This window comes from Gigantopelta aegis, chromosome 10 (genome assembly GCF_016097555.1).
Source record: "Gigantopelta aegis isolate Gae_Host chromosome 10, Gae_host_genome, whole genome shotgun sequence".
Taxonomy (NCBI): domain Eukaryota; kingdom Metazoa; phylum Mollusca; class Gastropoda; order Neomphalida; family Peltospiridae; genus Gigantopelta; species Gigantopelta aegis.
Window position 1 is genome coordinate 17,259,228 of NC_054708.1, and position 7,216 is coordinate 17,266,443.

Here is a 7,216-nt window from a genome sequence, read left to right on the forward strand (position 1 = left end):
AATATCGTTTTCAAAATAAACTTTCTGTTTTTATTAATTAATATATTAAAGCTAATATATTCCTTGACTTCGACGATGGTGGATTAATTTTAATACTAGTATCCTCTTGAAAACTGTTAGTAGTAGTAGTCACTATTCCTCAGACCTTTGGGGCAGGATGTAGCTCAGTGGTAAAGCGCTCACTTGAAGCGCGGTCGGTTTGGGATCGATCCCCATCAGTGGGCTATTTCTTGCTCCAGCCAATGCACCACGACTGGTACGTCAAAGGTCGTGGTATGTGCTATCTTGTCTATGGGATGGTGCATATAAAAGATCCCTTGCTACTAATCAAAAAGAGTAGCCCATGAAGTGGCGACAGCGGGTTTCCTCCCTCAATATATGTGTGGTCCATAACCATATGTCCGACGCTATATAACCGTTAAAATGTGTTGAGTGCGTCATTAAATAAAACATTTCTTTCTGAAACATTTCTTTCCATATAACCGTAAATAAAATGTGCTGAGTGCGTCGTTAAATAAAGCATTTCCTCCCTTCCTTCCGCAGACTTTATAAGTTTTTAGTAAAGTTTAAATAATTGCAAGTTTGTTTGGCGTGAGTCAGTGAGTGGTTGTGTGCTTTTTGTTTTTAATCATTTTATTATATACATGTATTTATTTACGTATTATGTTGATAATATTGTAAATACAAAGATAAAAAGAGCGTCCACCTGGGGTGCTTGCGTCGTAGGATCTCAGCGGTCCCATTCTCAGATTATTTTCCCTATGCTAACCAGTGCTACACTACTGGTATATCAAATGACGTGGTATGTGCTATCCAATCGGTGGACAAAGAGCATACAATGTTCCCTTGCTGCTAATGGGAAAATGTAGCGCACTTTCTCAAACAGTGAAAGACTACGTAAACACAAGACCAGATATTCTATTAATAGATCAATGTACTGTAGTGTCGTTAAATTAAACGTTTAAGTTTTTAATTAGTTGTGTTCGAAAAAGGTAGATAAAAATAACCTCCGGCGGGACTCGAACCCACAATCCCCGGCTATCACTCTGCTTAGGAGGCCGATGCCTTATCCATTAGGCCACGGAGGCTTACATTATGTTACTGATTATTGATTATATATGTGAGAAAAAAAATATATTAACAAACGTAGACAAGTTGGTTGAATCAATTATAATAATAATAATAATAATAATAATAAAAATAATAAATTCTTTATTTAGTGAGGGTAACACAATTAGCAAAAGTTAATCTTCCCTGAGACCCTCAGGTACAAACAATACAGAATTACAATACATACATTTATGAACAAATAGAAAATACATATATGGCAATAAACATATGTACAAATGATATTATTTTTACTCAAAAACTAAGATATATAAAAAGACTCCTCTCTAAATGCAGAAATTGCCTTTTAATTTTACGAGCATTTGTATGCCATTACTACAGAATGAGAAGGTTAGGTCAGGTCAGAGAGTTTAACGTGCAAATTCCGAGCAAGCTGTTGTAGCGCACGCCTGTCCTGGGCGCAGGTGTCGGCCTCAGCCGGTTTCTCCGTCCAGGAATGAGAAAAAGGATCACTATTATTTATTGGAAATACAAAGACTACTTAACTAACAAGCAAAAAACCCATATGCCATAATATTTTTCAAATGTAGGTTAGCTTTCTTAAATATAAAAAAATATAACATACAGTCAGACCTTGTTACAACGACCGTCGTTACCACGACATTTACACCATCCGACCACAAATTGTCGAGAACAAACGTTCATCAATGTTATTCTGTTCATTACACCGGAATTCATTCATTCCGACACCGACAGAGCAAATTAGGAGCAAACGTGCATCCGACATCTCAAAACACCCTCTTCACAACGACATTACATAATCACAGATACCGTATCACGTTGGCTGTACACACAGCGTTTGTCATCCTTGATTTCGTCGCCAGCCGACAGTGTTTCATGATGTCCGAGTTACCGATGTCGGCTAAATCTGTAGACGTGTATTGTTTTTGAAAATAAGTCTTTAGTCTCATTCAATTAAAGGATTAACTTCGAACAATCAAGTTACTAGTTTTAAGACATTTTGTAAACGAAGTAGGTACAAATCGATTAGATTGACACTAAATGCGCCATGATTAATGATAATATACTTAATATTTAATAATGGTCTGTGATCCATCCCCGTCGTTGGGCCCATTGGGCTATTTCTCATTCCAGCCAGTGCACCACGACTGGTATATTAAATGATTTGGTATGTGCTATCTTGTCTGTGGGATGGTGCATATAAAATATCCCTTGCTACTATTGACACCCAATAGCCGAAGATTAAAAATCAGTGTGCTCTAGTGATATCATTAAATAAAACAAATTTTTATAACGGCAATTTCAATACAACGACAATTTCGATATAACGACAAAGTGACCCAGGGACGAATGTGGTCGTTGTAACAAGGTCTGTATATATTATACTATGTGATGTCAACCAAAATCTTCAAATGCTCTATCAGTTTCTAGACGTACCGCTCTAGACCTCCACCCCCCCCCCCCCCCCCCCCACCACCACCACCATCACCTCATACACCCACCACCCACCCACCCGTTCAATTTACCGTTTCACGTCTGCTAGGGAATCTGGGCTTGTACTTATACTCCGCAGGAATAAGTAATGAAAGTTATACAACATATACAACAGATATGGACAACAAAGGCAGATACGTTATTCCTGTCAAAGGTAAAATTTCTTACTTAATTTCGCCCCGTCGGTGGGCCAATCGGGCTGTTTCTCGTTCCAGCCAGTGCAGCACGACTGGTATGTCAAAGGCCGTGGTATGTGCTATCCTATTTGTGGGGAAAGTGCATATAAAAGATCCCTTTCTGCATTAGGAAACATACAGCGGGTTTCCTCTGATGACTACGTGTCAGAATTACCAAATCTTTGACATACAATAGCCGACGATTAATTAATCAATGTGCTCTAGTGGTGTCGTTAAACAAAACAAACTTTTACTTAATTTTCAAAGATCTAGAATATTTTTTTAAGAATGGAGTGCATATAAATACATTACTTTCGATGATTGGTCTATCATTTTTCATTTTAGCTTATTTTCGTGCTTATATCCAATTAAGGTTCAAGCACGCTGTCCTGGGAACACACCTCAGCAATATGAGTTGTCTGTTAAGGACAATGGATTAGTTGTTAATTGTAAGTGGTCAGTGAGAGAAAAGAGGGTGTAGTTGCCTTATACCTACCCATTAAGTCGTTAAAACTAGCTCTGGATGGGAGCCGGTACCGGGCTGCGAACCCTGTACCTACCAGCCTTATGTCCGATGGCTTAACCACGACGCCACCGAGGTCTATTCACTTCACTAATACCAATATCCTAGACTAAGGGAAGCAACTCTAGTTTACATTAGGAATAATAGTATGATCTTGTTCTCCATCTACATGTGGAGCGGGACGTAGCCCAGTAGTAAAGCGGTCGCTCAATGCCCGGTCGGTCTGGGGTCGATCCCCGTCGGTTGGCCTATTGGCCTATTTCTCGTTCCAGACAGTGCACCACGACTGGCATATCAAAGACCATGGTATGTACTACCCTGTGGGATGGTGCATATAAAAGATCCCTTGCTGCAGCAATATCCTTATGTTTCTCTTGAAGTTGAAGGTGAAGGTGAAGTTGAAGAAGAAGAAAGCTTTCAATATATTTTGCAAATCTCTCTCTCTCTCTCTCTCTCTCTCTCTCTCTCTCTCTCTCTCTCTCTCTCTCTCTCTCTCTCTCTCTCTCTCTCTCTCTCTCTCTCTCTCTCTCTCTCTCTGTGTGTGTGTGTGTGTGTGTGTGTATGTGTGTTTCAACGGTTAATAGGAATATACCGATATTTTAAATAGATGCATTTTAAGTATTGTCTGTTATTTCTTTTACGTTCATCGGGGTATAAAAACAAATCATCCGCAAACTTAAGTGTTTAGTTGGGGGTTTTTTTGTTGATATCTAGATGAATGTTTGTGTAAATCTCCTGCTTTTATCGGAACCATCGCAGGGACTGCAGTTACTCCTTAACCAACTAGATACATACTGCAAAGATACTGCAAAATTGTAATTTTGGGTGGCTAAAACGCAATAAATAATCATATCTCACATCTTTCTGGCAATAAAGTATCAGTAGTATATATATATTAAGGAGTGGACTTTGCTCTCTATACAGAAAAATTGTAATTTTAAAGAATTCTCCAAATCTCTTTGGAAAAAAGGACTGGGCTGTTTTTACAAACTACAGAAAGAACTCTTGGACACCAATATATGTCAGTTATTTAATGCTCTAATTGAGCCTGTCCTTTTATATGCCAGTGAAGTCTGGAATGCCCAGTTTGTATCATTAAAATGTCTTGAAACTTTCTTGGCATAGAGGGTGATCTTCAAATTCTGCAAGTCAACACTACAGCCCATAATTGGGCTTCTAAAGCTGAGCTTGGTCTATACCCACTTTTATTATTTGTATTAAAAATAATGGTAATGTTTTACTCTCACATGCAAACTACTAATGTAATATTACAATATGCCTTCTCTGAATGCACGAAGCTTGTAAAGAAAACCACTGGCTGGCTACATACACTTTATTGCTATATAGATATTGATAATTAAAACCAAGAAAGACGTATTGTAAATTATACAGCTCGTCTTATAAGTGCTAAACATTCAGACCTTGTTAGGGAAAATCTTGTTGCTCCAGCCAAAAGAGATCTAGGCTACTAACAGGATTAGAACATATCAATTACATAAACAGAATATACAGCTTGAACTATACTTATTACATTGCATACGTCCGGAACATTGCAAACAATAAAATACTCCACGCTCTAACCTATTTAACTTTACATAATGACACATTTAAAATGACGTCATTGCATGAACATTTTATCTTTATTATGCAAAACCATGATTCTGCTTATGCAGGTGCAGTGTGTAAACGTGTTTATGATTATACATGTATTAAACTGTTATTGTGTCAGGGTGGTAGTTACGAACTTCAACTCAGTGGTTATAACAGTCACAAGATATTTTCAGTTACATTTAAACGTATATATATATATATATATATATATATATATATTTAAATAGTGCTATATTTCATGATAAATAACAGAATAGTTGATCCCACATAATAATAGTCTTTTCTTATGGTTTGAAAATTGACGGTGAGTAATAAACTACTATCGTTAAAGGGACAGACCTTAGTTTTTAAACATTAAGGCACATTTTTCACTACTAGGCCGTTTATGATCATTGAGATCAAACATTACTTATATTTTGTTTACATTATCCATTTCCGTACAACCGAAATGTTTATTATCATCATGATGTTTCTAATAGCACAAAATGAATTTTTTCATATTTTGATCTGGCTGAACTCAGGTTTGGCCCTGCTGACGCGGATTTGTGATACTGATTTCAGAAACCTGTGCCTCTTTTAGCCAGTACAGTACAGTACAGTGCAGTGTAGTACAGTGCAGTACAGTGCAGTGCAGGGCAGCGCAGCGCAGTGTAGCACAGCACAGCACAGCACAAACAGAACGAAATAAAATAACACAGCACAACACACCACAGAACAACACAGTAGAGTGCAACAGAACAGATCACGGTACAGCGCGGCACAGAATACAGAGCAACACAGCACAGAACATCACAATAAAATGCAACACAGAATATAGGCCTACAGCACAGAACATCACAATAAACTACGGCACAGAGCAGCGCAGAATATAGCACATCACTGTAGGCCTACAGGACAGCACAGAACAATACAGCGCAGCACAACACAGCACAGCATAGAACAGCACAACAGCAGAGCGCAGCACAGTACAGTACAGAACAAAACAGAACAATACAACAGAGCATTCGTGAAATAAAATAATAATAATAATAATAAATAATAATTCTGTAAATAGGTTAAAACAATGGGCCTAAAATGTTCATAAGATGTTGTTAATTTTACAAGACACACAATTAACGTAATAGGACTCAAACTGAAATAATTTAAATTAATAATTAAAGAAATATCCGCGTTTCTTTTGTTACTTAGTGTAGAGAGACAAGTTAACGCTGGTTGTGTTGTCCTAGTTATTTTCTCTCCATTAGCTGCTACTTGTAAATTGTAGCGGACTCTCTCATTGACTGATTAATATATCAATGTGCTCCAGTGGTGTCGTTATATTAAACAAACTTTTAAGTTTTTGATTAATTGTGTCAAAAAAGTGGGGGAAAGTTAGATAAAAATTAACCTCCGGCGGGACTCGAACCCACAATCCCCGGCTATCACTCATAACAATCATAATTGTTTAGGAGGCCGATGCCTTATCCATTAGGCCACGGAGGCTTATACATAGCTATCTGATTATTGATTATATATGCGAGAACAAAATATACGTGTATTAAAAAACTTGGACATTTTGGTTGAATGTCTCAAAAAACTAAATATATAAAAAGAGTCCTTCTCTCTCGAATGCAGATATCGCCATGTTTTTTTCTTATGCGAGAATTTGTATTCAATTACTACAGAACGTGAAAAAGGGTCACTATTATTAATTGGAAATACAAATATTACTTAACTTTCAAGCAAAATACCCATAAAATGTATCTTTAGTTGATGCATGATTTATTTTCGTAAATAAACTAATATATTTAATTTTAATCGCTAACGAATTTAAATTAGCTATATGTTTAGAAACATGGAATTATTCAAGTTTTAATGTATCATGGAAGCCAGTTTGGAAATCCATTCATTATTGTAATAAATCTTCTGAATTCATTTATTTTGGCACCGGCCTCTGTGGCGTCGTGGTTAGGCTATCGGTCTACAGGCTGGTAGGTACTGGATTCGGATCCCAGTCGAGGCATGGGATTTTTAATCCAGATACCGACTCCAAACCCTGAGTGAGTGCTCCGCAAGGCTCAATGGGTAGGTGTAAACCACTTGCACCGACCAGTGATCCATAACTGGTTCAACAAAGGCCATGGTTTGTGCTATCCTGCCTGTGGGAAGCGCAAATAAAAGATCCCTTGCTGCCTGTCGTAAAAAAGAGTAGCCTATGTGGCGACAGCGGGTTTCCTCTAAAAAAACCAGTGTCAGAATGACCATATGTTTGACGTCCAATAGCCGATGATAAGATTAAAAATCAATGTGCTCTAGTGGCGTCGTTAAATAAAACAAACTTTAC

General features: G+C 37.5%; 2 non-coding genes across 2 annotated transcripts; both read right to left on the reverse strand.

The window, feature by feature from the left end:
* Window positions 1-1,004: 1,004 nt before the first annotated feature.
* Window positions 1,005-1,088, reverse strand: Trnar-ccu. The gene is given in 2 exon segments: window positions 1,005-1,040; window positions 1,052-1,088. It is a non-coding gene; the product is annotated as a tRNA-Arg (tRNA).
* Window positions 1,089-6,277: 5,189 nt separating this feature from the next.
* On the reverse strand, window positions 6,278-6,375 carry Trnar-ccu. The gene is made up of 2 exons: window positions 6,339-6,375; window positions 6,278-6,313 (listed from the first exon to the last, which is right to left on the reverse strand). It is a non-coding gene; the product is annotated as a tRNA-Arg (tRNA).
* Window positions 6,376-7,216: the final 841 nt, after the last annotated feature.